General features: G+C 44.9%; 1 protein-coding gene across 6 annotated transcripts in view; it reads right to left on the bottom strand.

The window, feature by feature from the left end:
- The window catches only part of TMEM39B (transmembrane protein 39B), a 480,936-nt gene extending 464,151 nt beyond the window's left edge, over window positions 1–16,785 (bottom strand). For 3 of the 6 annotated variants that reach the window (XM_069223330.1, XM_069223325.1, XM_069223329.1), the window contains exon 1: window positions 16,706–16,785. The gene's annotated coding sequence lies outside the window, so the exon portion shown is untranslated. Of the gene's footprint in view, window positions 1–16,226; window positions 16,604–16,705 lie in introns of those variants that run through there. The other 3 variants (XM_069223327.1, XM_069223328.1, XM_069223326.1) reach the window with 3 other exon arrangements.
- Between the last annotated feature and the right edge of the window lie 511 nt (window positions 16,786–17,296).

Raw genomic sequence — 17,296 nt, 5'->3', positions numbered from 1 at the left:
CAAGTGACTCCCACAGTCCAGTGACTCTTCAGTCCAAGTTTGGTGGAGGTAAGTCGTTGCCTCCCCCCGCCAGACTGCATTGCTGGGAACCGCGTGTTTTGCAGCTACTCCGGCTCCTGTGCACTCACCGAGGATTTCCTTTGTGCACAGCCAAGCCTGGGTCCCCGGCACTCTAACCTGCATTGCACAACCTCCTGAGTTGTCCTCCGGCTTCGTGGGACCCTCTTGTGCAACTTCGGGTAAGCTCTGGTTCACTCCACTTCGTAGTGCCTGTTCCGGCACTTCTGCGGGTGCTGCTTGCTTCTGAGTGGGCTCCTTCTCTTGCTGGGCGCCCCCTCTGTCTCCTCACGCAGTTGGCGACATCCTGGTCCCTCCTGGGCCACAGCAGCATCCAAAAACTCTAACCGCGACCCTTGCAGCTAGCAAGGCTTGTTTGCGGTCTTTCTGCACGGAAATACTTCTGCACAACTCTTCACGACGTGGGACATTCATCCTCCAAAGGGGAAGTTTCTAGCCCTTGTCGTTCTTGCAGAATCCACAGCTTCTACCATCCGGTGGCAGCTTCTTTGCACCCATAGCTGGCATTTCCTGGGTATCTGCCCACTCCCGACTTGATCGTGACTATTGGACTTGGTCCCCTTGTTCCACAGGTACTCTCGTCAGGAAATCCATCGTTGTTGCATTGCTGGTGTTGTTGTTTCTGGCAGAAATCCCCTATCACGACTTCTGTGCTCTTTGGGGAACTTAGGTGCACTTTGCACCCACTTTTCAGGGTCTTGGGGTGGGCTATTTTTCTAACCCTCACTGTTTTCTTACAGTCCCAGCAACCCTCTACAAGGTCACATAGGTTTGGGGTCCATTTGTGGTTCGCATTCCACTTCTAGAGTATATGGTTTGTGTTGCCCCTATCCCTATGTGCCCCCATTGCATTCTATTGTGACTATACATTGTTTTCTATTGCTATTACTGCATATTTTGGTATTGTGTACATATATCTTGTGTATATTTGCTATCCTCATACTGAGGGTACTCACCGAGATACTTTTGGCATATTGTCATAAAAATAAAGTACCTTTATTTTTAGTATATCTGTGTATTGTGTTTTCTTATGATATTGTGCATACGACACTAGTGGTACAGTAGGAGCTTCACTCGTCTCCTAGTTCAGCCTAAGCTGCTCTGCTAAGCTACCTTTTCTATAAGCCTAAGCTGCTAGACACCCCTCTACACTAATAAGGGATACCAGGGCCTGGTGCAAGGTGGAAGTACCCCTTGGTACTCACTAAAAGCCAGTCCAGCCTCCTACAATTACCCATCTGCCTTTATGAACCTGAGGACAGTCAAAATACCTTTTATACGAATGGATGCTCCCCTATATCTAAAAAAGATGGCAAAAAGCTTGGTCATATGAAAGAATATTTCTGATGAGTCATCTCAGAAAGCTAATTACTTGGTACCCTTGGAATTGGCCTCTAGTTCTCTCCTGTCAGAGGTCCAGAGGAAGATGTTAAGGGTTGTAAGTTTCCTAGGAGACCCCTTTATACACAGGTAGGTAGCTACTGCAGACTTATCAGAATCTCACACATATTCTTGGAGGGATTCCCCTATTCAAGGTGATTCCTAAGAGACTGATTCCGTAGAAAGTATCCCTTAACTACCATATGATTCCACAAACACAAGCTGGATTGATAGAAAAATTATAGATTTCATGAACCAATATTTTTTTGACCCCATTGTAATTAAACACTGAATTCTAGGTGAAGGGGCTCCTTTGACAAATATTCAAGAATTGTTTATAGGGTGGAAGAGATATCCTATAGTTAAGGCAAACAGAAAAACAGTTCTGTGTGCCATATACCCATTCTTTCAAACACCTTATGATTATCCCACAATAGTGGCATTTCCATCTAAGAAGCGAAATGATCAAACGATGTATCATTGAGAGTATGCCTGGATACCTTTTTGGATTTGTTGGGACCTTTAATTCAAATTCTGAAGATGACCGAGAAAGCCACTACGCTCAAAATTCCTTGAACCTGTCTGTCTAACTCATAATCTGTTTATTGAAGTTGCAAGTGTATTAAGAACAAATACAATCAAAAAAAGAACAACAGTCTATGACAGAATTTGCATAAGAAGCCAACATAACTGGAGTTTAGAATAAGACAAGGGAACCATAGGAAACGAAAATCATGAAGTCAATGCAATCCAGTTATGTCAGATAAGTCCTAGTAAGGCACAGGGTAAGGCACACTGAAGTTCCAGCAAACCTCAAACTTAATAGTACAGTATGGGGAAAATGGTTTCCCATGAGATGGGTGCCTGGGGACAGGATCATTTAAGCTAAGATGGAGTTAACCGATAGTCACATGTTAGACAGACTATGTGTACGTAATTGTGCCCATTTCCTCACTATTCCAAGATCCATTTCAGTAATGTCATAGAATACATAAAAGCACCAACAACCCAACAAGAAACTGGAACAAAGGTAAAGGGGCGGGCGGTGGAAGGGGGGTGGGGGGGGGTGGAGATGCTCCCTTATATATTTTGCTAAATCTAGAGGGAGGACTTTACTGTTAGTTGTTGAGGTATCAGGGTGGGGCCAGTTGCATGATTCCAAGACCCAGGTGGAGAGGGTCACCTTGCAGGTACATCAGGGAAAGCATTGAAGGTCTTTGATATCAGAGCTGGAGGCAACAAGCAAAAAGGATTGGTGCACTGGTGGATTAAGCAAAAAGTTGCAGAGCGCAAAGCTTGGGCGGCTGGAAGCAAAGGTGCTCCAATTGCGAAAAATAATCCAGGAGGAGTTCCCAAAGTCGCAGGAATTTCTTCTCTGTGAGGGACAGCTTAAGCAATAGGTGTGCCAATGCCACTGTTTTTCCAAAGCCTAGTTAACAAGGAAGCAATAGGAGGGGGTGTAAGGGATTTCCAGGCCAATGGAATCAATTGTTTGGCAGCACCTTTCATATGATGGGTTAAATGGATAAATTAAATACCGGTCTGCATGTGTTAGTGCCTCAAGCGTGTTTGGGCATGAGCCCAAAATAATCGTGAGGTAATCTGCCGGAATAGGGAACCCCAATGTGATTTTAATACTGCTTCAAACATCTCTCCAGAAAAAGGTGATTTGTGAACATGACCACCAAATGTGTTTGAAAGTACCATCCTGGGACATACAACGCTGGCAGGTAATAGAGGCTGAGGGGAAAATTTAATGAAGGCGAGCCGGGGTGCAATACCACTGGAGCATCAGCTTGTAGGCTAATTCCTGGTGAAAAATGCTGCGGTGTTTATTCGGGATCTCCTGCCACAGTAGCTCCCACTGTTTCTGCGTAATTTCTATATCTCCTTCAGGCTCCCACCTCGTCTGATACAGGTGTCTCAGAAACAAGCAAGACTGTTGGAGGACACTGTGGGTCTAAGAGACCAGCCCCTTAGTGTCCTCAAAGTGACAAAACAAGTTGCTCCTTCCACATTAGAGGGGTGTAGTGCCCAGTGGTGGAGCTGAAAATATTAATGCATAAGCTTGTCAGGTATGCTGAATTCAGTTTTACAATCGACAAATGATTTAATTTGTGTGCCCTGGAATAGATCCCGCATCGTCCTACACTCCTCCTTCTCCCATGCTGGAAGGGATCCCAGGAGCAACCGGATGTGAATTCCAGGTTGCATGCAAAAACGGGGGGAGGGGGTTTGGTTTGTATTGGGGAATTCGGCGACGGAAATGAGGCAGAGTCATAGGCAAGAGCGATCCTATCCCTATCCTCCAGTACTGTTCTAGTGGGTGTTGCCAGGTATGCACTGCGGGGTGGTGGGGTTTGGGCAACCAAGCTAAATCCCACAGAGGCCTGCACACCACTGCTTGATCCATATGCGGCCAATGTTTTTCACTCTCTCTGACCACCCAATTCAGAGAGAAATCATAGGTGAGCCACTCGCTAGTGGTCGAGAAAATTGGGGCATGTTAAGCCGCCTCGGTTTCTAGGCAGCATAAGTATATTATAAAAAATGCGGGGTTATTTCCTCTTCCATATCCCACATGTTTCTGTAACCGGTGGATATCCTCCGCTGGGATGGAAGTAGGGAGGGCCTAAAAAAAAATAGAGTATGGGGAGTAGGATGTTCATCCGAATCACATTAATCTGACCTAGCCATGAAATATGTAAAGGCTTCCACATGCTCAGATCGTCTAAGATAGCCCTATGATAATGAGGACAATTAGTGCGAGCCCAGGACTATAGGGAGTTAGTAATATTTAGCCCCAGATAACAGATGGACTTCAAGGCCCATTACAATGGAGCCAGAACCTGCAAGGTCGTGAGGCGTTGTGAAGGTATGGTAAGGTTGACAGCCTGTGATTTGGACTTGTTGATTTTGTATCCAGAGGCAAATTCAAATTCTCACCGCTTTGTGCTACAATCGGTAGAGTTGTCTCTGGACTAGTAAGAGTCAATAGGAAGTCATCTCTATAAAGGGGCCTGGCGAAGGCGAATCGCCAAAGGTTCAACCACTAAGGCAAAAAGAAGAGGGGCAAGGGGGAACCCTGACGAGTACCCCGCAGGAGGGGAATAGAAGCAGTAATATGGCTATCCTTCCGATTGTGGAGATCGGACCAGTATAAGAGGCCATCCTTTTGCTAATCAGGACAGGCCCTAACCCAATTTTCATGACAGCATGTAAGAAGTCCCAACTGACCCTGTTGAACACCTTCTCATCCAGAGACAGGAGAAGTGCAGGGATGTTATGCATAGGAGCCTTTTTATCAGGTGTGCCAGGTGCACAATGTTACCAGGGCCTTGTCAGTGACGTATGAAACCTACCAGGGTCAATCAAACCCTGGTAGAAACGTCTCCAAGTGGTTAGCTAGCATTTTAGTATATATTTTGGCGTCTGTGTTCAGGAGAGCTATCGGCCTATAGGAGGAGCATAGGGCAGGACCCTTGCCAGGCTTAAGAATGAGTGATATTTCTGCCACTGACATCGTAGGCGTAAGGCGAGTCAAGTGGGTGAAAGTGTTGAATAGCGTCAGCAAGGGTTCTTTCAAAGAGGGGAGGAAGATCTTAAAAAAGGTAACTGGAAGGGCGCAGGGCCTTCCCCACCGACATTCCCCTGAAGGCGTTTTTAAGATCAGACATCGTAAGAGGTGTTTCCAATTCTCAGGCGTGTTGGAGGTTTAAGGGTGTCAATGAACTTTACCCCAGGTAAGCCGAAATAGCTGTCCCCCCCTCCCCCCCAACCAGCGTAAAGGGCACAGTAATAATCGCAAAAGACCTTATGCTTGTCGGTTTCTCTAACTGCACACCAGAGTGAGCTGTGTGAATTTTGGCAATGTGTGAGCAGGCATATTGGTGTCAGAGGAGAAGGGCCAAAAGGGAGCCCACCTTGTCTCTCCTATCACAGCATTGTTGCTTGAGGGCTAAGAGCGAGCATTCCACCTTACTAACCCTGTGTGTGCGTAACTGTCCCCGTAGTAGTGCAAGTTGTCACTTGGTGTGCAAGGAGGGTGCCCCCTCATCTACACCTTCGAGGGTCCTAATTTTATCAGATAATTTGGTCTCAGAGGTGAGCCTCACTGGAGTGTGCTATTACAATGGATGTGATGACCCTTCGAATCATTGCTTTGAGTCTATCCCACCGCATATTGGTGGGGGAGGGGGTAAAGGGTTTAAAGCGTTGACTTCAAAGTATTACCCGATCGTGTCATTGATAGTGGCTCTACCTGCTGGGTCTCGAAGAACATAAGGCAGGAGTCGCCACTGGGGAAGGGCGTCCTTCGCTCCTGCATGAGAGGGCCAAACTAGTGCAATGTGAGCGTGATCAGAGATCAAAAGGTCAGATACCTGAGCAGATTCTAAGTGGCATAGTAGATAGTGAGTGATGAATATGTAATTGATGCAGGAGTAGGTCCGATGTACATGCGAATAAAAGGAATAGTCCTGTGTGTCAGGATGTAAGTAACACCAGGCATCTATTAGGCCTGCATCCATTTTTCACTCTTGATTTCAGCAGACATGGCCCCCATCCCTTGGAATTGGGCGGAACTTCTATCAAGTGCTGGGTCCCAGACCAAATTAAAATCACCCCCCAGAAGTACCTCCCCCTGGGCTATGCTAAGTTGATCCTCAAGAATCTTAAAGATAAAAGCATTTTGGGACTGCTTTGAGGTGTACATGTTTAGAAAAGACAGGACTGTGTCCCTTTTCTATTATTACCAGCAGAGAACATCCCTCTGGGTTCCTGCCCACCCATGTCAATGTAGACACAAAGCCGTGATTAAACCTTAAGCCTACACCTGGTGTTATGGTCTTGTGTGAGGGGTGAGACGTGATGACAATCCCCCTTAAGTAGCCGGGTCTCTTGTAAGAAGATTATGTCTGGATTTTTTGGGGAGGAGATAACTCCCCCAATAAGCGCAAGCAGATATGGTGCTAAGCCCCTTCACATTTAGTGAAAGGAGCTGCATCCTTGGTAGAGTCCATGTGTTTTAGTTCCTCAGAATAGTGTGGGAGCAAACACTTTAATTTCAAGGTGGAAGTCATCCCACATCCATGAAAAGGCTGGGCTTCTGTAAATAGAACCCTCTCAGAAGAGGACCCTACTCAAAACTCCTTTATGTGCAGTGGGAAAACCAGAGTAGAATGCAAGAAAGAACAGATGTGCCAACTGGGCCCCACATGGTGGGGCCCTACATCTTTGGACGAAGGAATGTGTCCTCAGAGTCCACCACGATGTTACTTCTGTAGGTGAAACACCCATGTAAGTGGGGGGGGGCACATGAGAGTCTGGTCCTTAGGCCACGGGACCTGCTAAAAAAGGAAGAAAAAGTACACCAACATGGTTCAGTGGTCCAGTCAGCAAGGGTGGATCTGAGACATCTCACTTTGACAGCACTAAGTTCTCTGAGCAAGTTTGTCGGGATGATTCCTGCTTCAAGTTCTGGAGGTGAGAAATAATGTCATCTTTTGCCTCGCGCAGGGCCTTTGCCTTGAACTGATGATCTCTACTACTCCTCCTGGCAAAAGTGTTCCAAGCCGGGCACCATTGCCTGACCATAGAATCTTGACAGACATCTCTCGGAGTTTCTCTGTACCCAGCTTGAAGTCTCTCCATTTTCGCAAAGAAGCAGGGGAGAGGTCCTGAAAGATTTGCAAGGTATGGTTCCTGAAGAACAAGCTGGCTTTGCTCCAACCCGCTCATAGGATTGTCTCTTTGTCTTGAAAAAAATGCACTCTGGTTAGGATGTCTGGGGCAGCATTAGGTCTGCCCGCCATGGAAGAAACACAACGTGTGCGATCCAAAAATCAGTGGTCTGTCCTCTTCCCCTCCACAAATCGCTTGGAGTAAGTCTCTCATGAAGGCCAAGATGTCATCCCCCCTCTGCGCCCTGGGGGATAACCCAGATGCTAATGTTATTTCAGTGACTGCAATTTTCAAGGTGCTCTTGCTTAGCCTGGAATTCCGCTTGTTGGTACTCCATGGACATCACCTGCCACATTAGTATTTCTTGGTCTTCTGTATGGGAGTCCATCAAGAGCTCATGCTCATCGACACGTGTGCCCACTTCTGTTAGGTCTTTTCAAAGGTCCTGTATGCAGGTTTTGAAGTCTGCCTTTAAGGAGCCAATCACCTGCTTAATGTTGTTAAGGAATTGGGTCATGTAGTCCTGGGTAATCAGTGGGGATACAGAAGCTTGAGAGGTTTGTGAGGGAGATGACCCTTTCTCAGACATGTTTAGCAAGGAGGCTTTGGACCACAGGGAAACCACTGAGCGATCTTTAGAGGTTTTACCCTTTGGCATAATATCGCAGGGGCAGGTAGTTGGCGAGTGTCACCGAAGGACTGTGAGGCCCAGTGCCAAGCAAGTGACTACAACCCCAACAGTCCAGAGGTGAATGCACAAAGGGGTGTTGCAGCTGTTAAGACAGCGTCCAGAAAATGCAGAAGTTATGTGGTAGAGCATTGTAGTGCGTAGTGTGTCACTGCGTACAATAACAAAAAACAAAAAAAGGCTGATTAGCCAGCCTTCTTATTTGTTTGCCCCACAGTACTGCAGACCGCCCAGGGACCCCGTACTCCAGGGAAGAGCAGTGTACCTCCAAGTTGGTCCCATGGCAGAGTAGTAATTCGGCGTTACCACACAGAGGGAAGGGGCTTCAAGGTCTCACATGCCAAAAATGCGCACTCACTAGTAGGTCCAGCACAGATTCCAAAAGGCCCGGCAACATAGGCAGCCACAGCCCCAGGACATATACAGGATATAATGGAGCGTGTAATACGGAAGGCGGGATATCCGTCACATTTGGGATGGAGTATTCCCCTTCACCAAGGTCGTAATCAGCCTCTATGTGACAAGTAAGAGGTTTTGTGAAATGGAATTCAAATTTGAAAGGGGTCCATAATAGGCAATTTTACAGACAGCAGAGAAAATAAATATATTGAACAAATGGAACTGACTGGCCATCTGAATAGCCGAGACAAATTATACACTCTTAACAACGGATAAACAAATCGATCTCAGTCATTCTGGGACCTAGGTCACTGCCCTCCACAAGGAATTTACAGGAGGCTTCTTACTCGTTACTATTGAAGTAACACTATTTAATGTTGAATCTATCTGCAAGTAATATATATATATATATATATACATACACGCTTAACATGTTTTTAAGTGTATTAAATTGGTCCACATTTTATTAGTCAAGCAAATGGCTGTATATCTTTTTTATGAGAGCCACTCGTACATTTAGCTGAATTATAATAATGTACTAACCATGAAAGAAAATGTAGGCTTTCCTTAAATTAATTAATTTGGAACTTGTTTTAAGCTAGTGTTGGTTTAACTTGTAACCAGGCATCAGTGCACACATTACGTTTTAAAATATGTTTTCCACGAGTCTTGTTTTTCTCTTCTTTGCAGGTGTCTTATCTATGTGCTCATTAGCTCAGAATAGTTTTATCATCCAGTGTATTAGATTAACAGACAAATTAACTTTTACATTGATTTTAGCCTCAGATATGGATATTTAAAGGAAAGGAAACACCGTCCTGTACCAGAAAGACTGAACTGATGTTATATATCCAAGGTGGTACATATGACTGCTTCTTTCATGGAAGCTGGTTCGTTTGGTGGAAGATGATAAGGAGAAGCCTTCTGGAAACTTTTCATGCTTTAATGGCGTGTTCTCTAGAATATCAGAATAGACCCTATCCTGATTTTGCTAAAAGAAGACTTCTGCTAGACTCTGCTGATTTCACTGTCCAGAGTGTTAACCATCATGCTTGAATACTTCCACTCTTTCCATTGAAACCTGAATCTGGTTCATCTGATGCTGGCATCTTCTTCAAGTCACTTTCGATACTTTATTTAGAACAGGGAAGTTGCTTTATGGAACCTGCTTGGGTCATATTTAGCTTGCTGTATGTAATTCCGCTTTGCATATTTGTTTTGCTCATAGTAAGTTCAGAATTCATGAACATTTAAATATGTCTGTTTTTACTAATTTATTTTGTAACCTGAACTAAAATTATTAATAAAACCCTGCAGGTTTGGACACCATCCTCTTTATCATTTTTGTAGAGCCACATTGGTTTCACTGTGCTTGCAATATATTGCTGAAGCCGACTCCTTTCTAACACTTCAAGTGGACAATCAAAAGGTCCATACAACCAGTTGGGGGTTTTGTTTGATGATTTACCAATAGACTAACATACTTGAATCCCCATTCTATCACTAGATAACTTCTACTTTTCCAAATGTATTGAGGGGGTTTGCTCGGTCAATAAATGGCAAGGGCAATACAGTGACAAGCAGCAAAAGGTGCAGCAACATAGTGTGGGGTGAATATGAGAGGTTGCCCATCTGGAGTCTCTGTCAATATCACCACAATGAAACGGTCAAGCTTAAAACCTTTGCTTATTATCTTGCTATAAGCAAGATCCACGAAGGATCCACACAATAAGACATGGAGCAGGGCCCCACATATGCCCTACCTTGCCAACTACAGTTTGTGATTTGTCAAACCTAATGCAACTCAATTGCTACCTTAAGACTGGTGGATCAGGCTTCCTTAATGCTACTTTACCTCTCAATTGTTACAAATAGATATAACAAAAATTTGAGGATCTCAAACACCTAGGAGAATGTGAGTGTCGGTGACTCTTGTCAGCCCAACACTGGCTTATCCCATCTCTTAAGCGCTAACAGCTCTTGTCCCATTTCTCAGGATAGCCCATCCAGGGTGGGTGTTGTCTTAGGCAGAATCCTCACCTCCCAGTAAGACAGGACAGAAGCCAAAGACTCAGCAGCAGTATTGTGTAGCAGCCTGCTACTCTCCCTTATAGATGCCACCACAAACAGACTTGATTTCTCTGAAACATTCATTCAAATCTCCAGCACTAAGTGCAACTACATAACTTCAAGTCAAATCTCTAGTAACACTTGTGCTCTACTGTATCAAACAACTGCCCATACTAGGTTCACTGATTTAAGTGTTTCAGCAAAAAGCCAGTAATATACAACACAAATAGCATAACCCTTTACTGAAGGCAAATGAAGAAAATGGCAAAACAAACCTAAATGTAGCATCTGTCACTGCAGTTCTTATCACCATGTTTCTGTTAGTGCCACTCTAACAGGAGCTAAAGTATGTATATCCTTTTTTTATAAATAACTTGGCTTTTACTGTTTTCTTAATTAAATAAATAGCTTTAGGAGGTTCCCTATAACTAATACTGTTATAGGCTATTACTGCCCCACACCTAGGTAGTGTAATAAGGTATGCATCCACAGGCATGGGCTTCTTTTGCTCTTAGGTGGACCCCTTAAAGATCTCTTTTGGTGACGTAACAGTACCTCTGGTGGGGATACTACCCTTCAAACCTGAGTGCACTCTACTGAACATTCACTGGTAGCTTAGCGGTTCCTCCACTGGACTTGACCCCCAGCACGGGTAGATCGAACCCATATAGTGCTAGCCCCTTAGTTTGAGTACTTCTTCCAGCGGGTTGGCCCTTCTGTCACCACCATGTGGACTCCACACAAGACTTTCTTCCATGAATCATCCACTTCCACCCTGGTGGACTCCATATAATATTACCTGCTGTAGGACTTGCCCTGCAATGGTCCAAAGAGAACTCAATATTGTACTCCCTTGGTGACTTAAGCTTGCATCCAATGGGCTGGAGTCCTTGATGTTTCTAGGCTGAAAATCCCCATGGGTCTAACAATTGTTTGTTAGTACTGATGCATTACTTATAGTCTAATGAACCATGCTAGTACATCAGCAGACGTTTCTACCTTAGATACTGTTCAGCCAATATTGTACGTAACAGCATACACAAACAAATGCATGCATTCCCTTTTTTTTTTTTTTTAGATCTCTTTATTTGATTTTTTTTAAAACAACAAAATAATCAAACGTCAGAGCATTTAAAGCAGTGCTTCAAAATATACATATTTTTAAAGGTAGGGAGCGTTCAATATCCAAAACATCAAAAGCAATGAAACATCAGAAAGGTGGAGAAAATTCTCCTGAGACAATCATCCAATCAATGACCACAACACAGAGTGCCCAGCAACAGGGAAAACCAAGCATCACAGGTATTCATCTATAGGCGCCATTCTAGCCAGACACCCCGGACACAGCAATAGCAATTCTCAGTCCCACCTCACCAACCTCTTCAGTCTCAAGCCCCAAATTATAGCAATGCAACCAGGGTCCCCATACCTTTCTAAATTTGCAGGGACACCCTCTGCTCTTATATGTGACTCGCTCAGCAGCGATCCACATGTCCAGAGCTGCCTTCCAGTCACACAGAGTGGAGACTTTCCACACTCCCCAGTATTTGCCACATCACTCTTCGCCACAACCAAACCCAGATTACAGAAGAGGAGTTGTGCCATCAGAACATCCATCTTTGTCGGTATTCCCAGGGGGACATATTTCAGGTAGAACACCAAACTCTAGGATAGCCTGTAGTTCTTGGACAACGTCGGTCCAATAAATCTGGATGATGGGGCAACTCCAAAGTGTGTGCAGGAAGTCACCTATGACCCCCCCAAATCGCTCAAACAAGCTGCCCTCCCCATCCTATGCAGCCTGGATTGATTGTAATAAACCTGGTAAATGACCTTAAATTGTATTAGCTGAAGTCTTGACTTTATTGCAACTTCCAGGGGATGCGTCAAGGCCCTGTCCAATTGGTATCATCAATCTCCTCAATATCAGTCACCCATCTCTCACCTGCATGCATTCTCACTCTCCAAAACATCTCTGGCATATGCCCAACATGTGTTGGCTATCCTTACCCACATTCACTGCCACATATGACATCCGCATGATTATGGACAGAGGAAACCTGTGCTCTCACCCTCCTGGACCTCTCCCCATCATTTTACACTGTATGCACCCCACCCTCACCTGGCGTCTGCACAAGATTGGAATACAAGGACCTGCCTTCCACTGGATCTGCTCCTTCCCGACTAGTAGGACACAGTCAATCAGGCTTGTCCCATTCTCCTCAGATGCACCCAACAGCTTCTGAAGTACCATAATGTTCCTCATTGAACGTTAAGATTACTTCAAAATCAGAAGTCACAGAATGTGAAGCCCTATCTTTTTGCTGTGGAGCCAACCATAATACCACGCTTATGGGCTTTTGCTCTACAGACCCCATGGTCCCAGAACTAGGGTTCTAGAATCTCTCTCCGACTTTTGAGAAGGCAGTATGCACTTTGGAAAATTCAGTGTTGTGGGATTTCAACTTCCACCTAGAAGATGTAGGTAGTTGTGACACCATAGCACTCTGTGATAACCTCTTGAGCTTTGGCCTTAGACAACTGGTGAACGCTTCCACACATAGCAGGCAACACACTGGATGGCATTTTTTCTAACTACCCAGGGCTTAAGCTGGGAGATATTCTTGAAGTTATCTCGTCTGACCACATGGCGATAAGCTTCTGTTTCCACACTAAAGCTAGCAACTCCCCAACACGTACATCATCACAAAGTAAATGGGTTAGGTCCTGGGGGAAAGTAAACAGCCAAGAGCTGGTTGGGATTCTTGAGGTCTCTCAAACCCCTTTGGGTAGGGATATAAACTTACCAGTATCCAGTTATGCGAACTGGATGAACAATGGAGTTAATATGGTGGCCCTGTTGAAGAAAATGAAATCAGATAGACCTCGTATCATGGCCCCTTTGTTTTCACCCAAGCTTAAAGATATGAAAAAAAGCTGTACACTGCAGGAAGAATGCTGGAGAATCATTACTCTCTGGGGAAAAATGTATATATTTGCTCATCCAGGAGCATTAAAAAAGGAAAAACCAGCCTATTTTATGGAGAAAAAAAAATCCAGTCTGCTACAAATTCTCCCACAGAACTTTTTCTAACACTCCAGAGACTGTCCACCCTTCCGGCAGTTCAGGCAGCACCTCCTACTCAACAGCGATGCAAAAGCCTAGCTAATTTGTTTTTAAATAAAGTTGAGGCAGTCTACAGTGACATTAGCAGCATTACTAATATGGACTCTCTCCATGGAACAGCTGCTAATGTAGACTCTGGCCACCCAACCTTCAGTGAGTTCCCTCTTCTCTCACCCTATCCAGTGGCCGAGCTTATACATATTACTAAAGCCAGATCTCCATCAGACCCATGTCCGGTAAAGGTACTCCACAAGATGGAGGGCTTCATTGCCACCTCTCCCAGCCTCTCTATTCAATAATAACCTGAAAAATGATATTTTCCTATTGGACTGGAAAAGGGCTTCCATTCTTCCTTTACTAATTTAAGTATCTCTGGACCCCCATGAAGACAAAAACTATCAGTGATCTCGGGGCTTCCTTTACTCACAAAAGTACTGGAAAGACAGCATAACATCTCTGTCACTGAATATCTAGACCAGAAGAATATCCTGGATGATGCTCAGTTTGGTTTCTGTAAAGCTCACAGCACAGAAACAACCCTAATAGCAGCGACTGAGGAGGTGAGGGACATTCTGGATAAAGGTGGGAAGGCTGCAGTGGTCCTAATAGACCTATCTGCTGCCTTTGACATGGTGAGTCATTCTGTTCTTAAGAGTTGATTGGCAGACGTACACCTACTGGATTCTGCTTTAAATTTGCTTTGCTCCTTTCTTGATGAAAGAAAACAATCAGTATCTTTGGGAGCATTCACTTCTAAGCCTTTTACACTACTCAGTGGGGTCCCACAGGGGTCTTCTCTTAGCCCTGCTTTGTTCAGTTTTTATATAACTTCCCTCCTGAAACTGATGAGGGGTTTTGGTTTCACTACAGTTTCTTATGCAGACGATACCCAAATTGTGATACCCATCACCAACAACATCAGTAGGTAGCCTTATGTTTTAAAAACGTTATGTCAGCAATAGTCAACTGGATGAGCGTGGATTGATTAAAGCTAAATTCTGGGAAGACTGAGATGCTCCTCTTCGGACCAGATTGATCTTTATGGAATTCCTCTTGGTGGCCCCAGTCTCTCAGCCCGCTGCCCACTCCAGTGACCAAAGTGAGACATCGGTGTGCCATCTCTGATCACAAACTCTCTTTTATAGATCAGACTAATGTGTTAACGTATTCTTGTTACTTCACTTTGAAAACTGAGAAGAAACTCCTTCCATTTCTACTTTACAATCTGCAGAAAACTGCTCATACAGAACTGGATTATTGCATTGCCCTATATGCCGGGGCTTCAAAAGGCTGCTGTCTGACTTCTAAAGAACCCAAGGAAATTTGAATCAGTCTCAGGGGCCAGAGATGAACTTCACTGCCTTCCTATTAATAATAGAGTAGCGTTTAAATCCCTTTGTAAAGCTCACAAACTCCTTTATCAACCAGACTCAGTCTCTCTCAAAAATAAGATTGCTTGGCACATCCCTCCCAGAAGTCTCCCATTATCAACAGCTAGGAAGCTTAGTCCTACCAGAACTTTTAAATCCTCCTGGAGTGGTAGGATTTTTTCCTATTATAACTCTCGCCTTTGGAACCAAATGCCATGGCACTTAAAGAACTAGCCCAACTAACTATCCTTCAGGAAACCTTAAAAATGTGGCTCTTTACTCATCCTTTGTAACGCCTGACTGAGACAGCATTTCAAGATTCCGGACAGAAGGTAGAGCCGAGATGCCTACTGGCTTTTAGTGCACGCTACAAATCCATAAACTCAAACTCAACGTGACACTCAACTCACAAGACTTCAATGTCCTCTCCTACGTCAAAGACACTCAAGCTCATACTCTCCCTCTCAGACAAAACTCCTAAAACTTGGAGCATGTTCACAGCCTGCATGACCATAATTGTGGACTGGATGAAAAACAAATGTTTCAAACACCGACAAGACAGAAGTCATGATCTCTGACAAGAGCACCTCACTGTGGGACCCCCACATAGTGGTTGCCTAAACTAGGACCCACACCCAGCCCCACCACCAATGCCAAGAATCTCAGGAAATCTTGGCATCCCCATCCAAGTGAACACTGAGTCTCCTGATTCCACACCCTACAGGATGCTGAGGAAAATCTTCAAATGGCTCCGTCAACATTCCCAACACACTCACAAACTACCTCGTCACAAGCAAACTGAACTACACGAACACGGTAGAATCAGCAAACAATTCACGAGACGCCTGGAAACCATCCAGAACTCAGCAGCCAGAACTATTCTCAACCTCACATGAGGCACAAACTACATTTTAAAGAACCCTACTGGTTCCCCATTCTCGAACAAGCACAGTTCAAACTCATGCACATCCATATAGCCCTATACAACACACTTAAAAACCCAGATACCCCCGCTGATCTGAAATCCTACTTGCACAATACCACACATACACTGAATCAGATTGGGTTGAGCCTTCTACATCGCCTCTAATCCATTAAAGGCTTACCGTTACACATCAACACTTCCTCCTCAGTTCTTGAATTGCACAAAAAAATTAAGACCTGGCCCTTCGAGTAGTCTCGCCCGCTTGCCCTAAGTGGTAGAGTGCTGTAAAATACAGACAACCTAACCCCTCCGAACCAAGTTGTCCTATATAGGCCAAACTACAAAGACCCTTGCAAAAACTCACCATGAAGGGCACGCACCAAACCAGTGCAAACTAATGCAATTCATGAGATCAGTCGTATGAATTGTATGTATTGGCTCTTTGGGCCTGGAAATAGGGAAGAACGTGCCAGAAAAAATACAAACACAAAACTAGCCTTAGCATACCTGCAGAAGTAACTGTTGCACAGTGGAATATGGTGCAGATCCAATACTGTGGTGGGGGCGCAAGGGTCAAAATATTGGAATATTGTGCTTTCTTAATAATATATTTTGGAGCTTCCCAGTCCATATCAAGCAGCTTGCTTTCTTCACTCCTTGCAAAGTGCTTGGCTCTCAATTATGTCCCTGCAACCCTCCTTCTCCCGCCCTCTTCGAACACTCAGACCGCTTTTTATATTCCGACATCAAGTTTCTAAGGGCTCACTCCAGAAAACAACCCGCTATCCCCAAGTTAAAGCAGAGACCATCGATTCCTGAAAGTCTCTTTCACATTGAGTTATAGCGAGGGGCGTCTCATCTTCGGAGTCCCCTGCGTGGCTCACTTACTAACCTACCATCACCACCCTTCCCCAACAACTCCGGGATATCCTTTTCTAGACCCTACATAACTTATACCCCTTCTCATGCCCTCGGAGGCACCTCACCTTTATATCCCGTGGAGGGCCCGAGGCCCCTGACGCTCTGGACGTTGCTAGAGGCACGCAGGTTACGGCGGGCGCGCATGCGCGGCAAAGAACTTACCGAAAAAAAAATCAGAAATGGGGCGGAGCGACTTCCAAAGATTGTGGTCCGTTCTCTATTTTCATTACCCTATCGGTCCCTCTATAAAGGGGTAAAACTACGAATCTTGGGCGGGAGGGAAATAAGTTTGGGAAGAGCGTTGACTCACTCTTGGCCCCCTGTCTTTAGTTATAACTAAGAGGGGGTATAAGCGATGCAGAGTCCATACTCGTCCAAGAATTGCCAAGTCAGGATTAGGAGGTATGGCAGTCCCTCGTCAGCCCTTAAATTGGGAGGCAATGGATTCATAATATATCAGATTTCCCTTTCGTTGTGTTAGAGAAGATTGACCATCTGCCCCAAATAAATGGGGTTGGGCGTACAAAACCCGGGGACCGAGCTATGGCTATGGGTCGCCTAGCTATCGGTTGATGTATATGGATAGATCTCCAACAGCGCAAGTGGTTCACCTATTTTAGAGCTGGCAAGTTAGAGATGTGCAAAGAGCTCAGCCT

Source organism: Pleurodeles waltl, chromosome 3_1, assembly GCF_031143425.1.
Source record: "Pleurodeles waltl isolate 20211129_DDA chromosome 3_1, aPleWal1.hap1.20221129, whole genome shotgun sequence".
Classification (NCBI taxonomy): domain Eukaryota; kingdom Metazoa; phylum Chordata; class Amphibia; order Caudata; family Salamandridae; genus Pleurodeles; species Pleurodeles waltl.
Note: the sequence above shows the minus strand (reverse complement) of the source record. Positions and strands in the feature narration are given on the sequence as shown.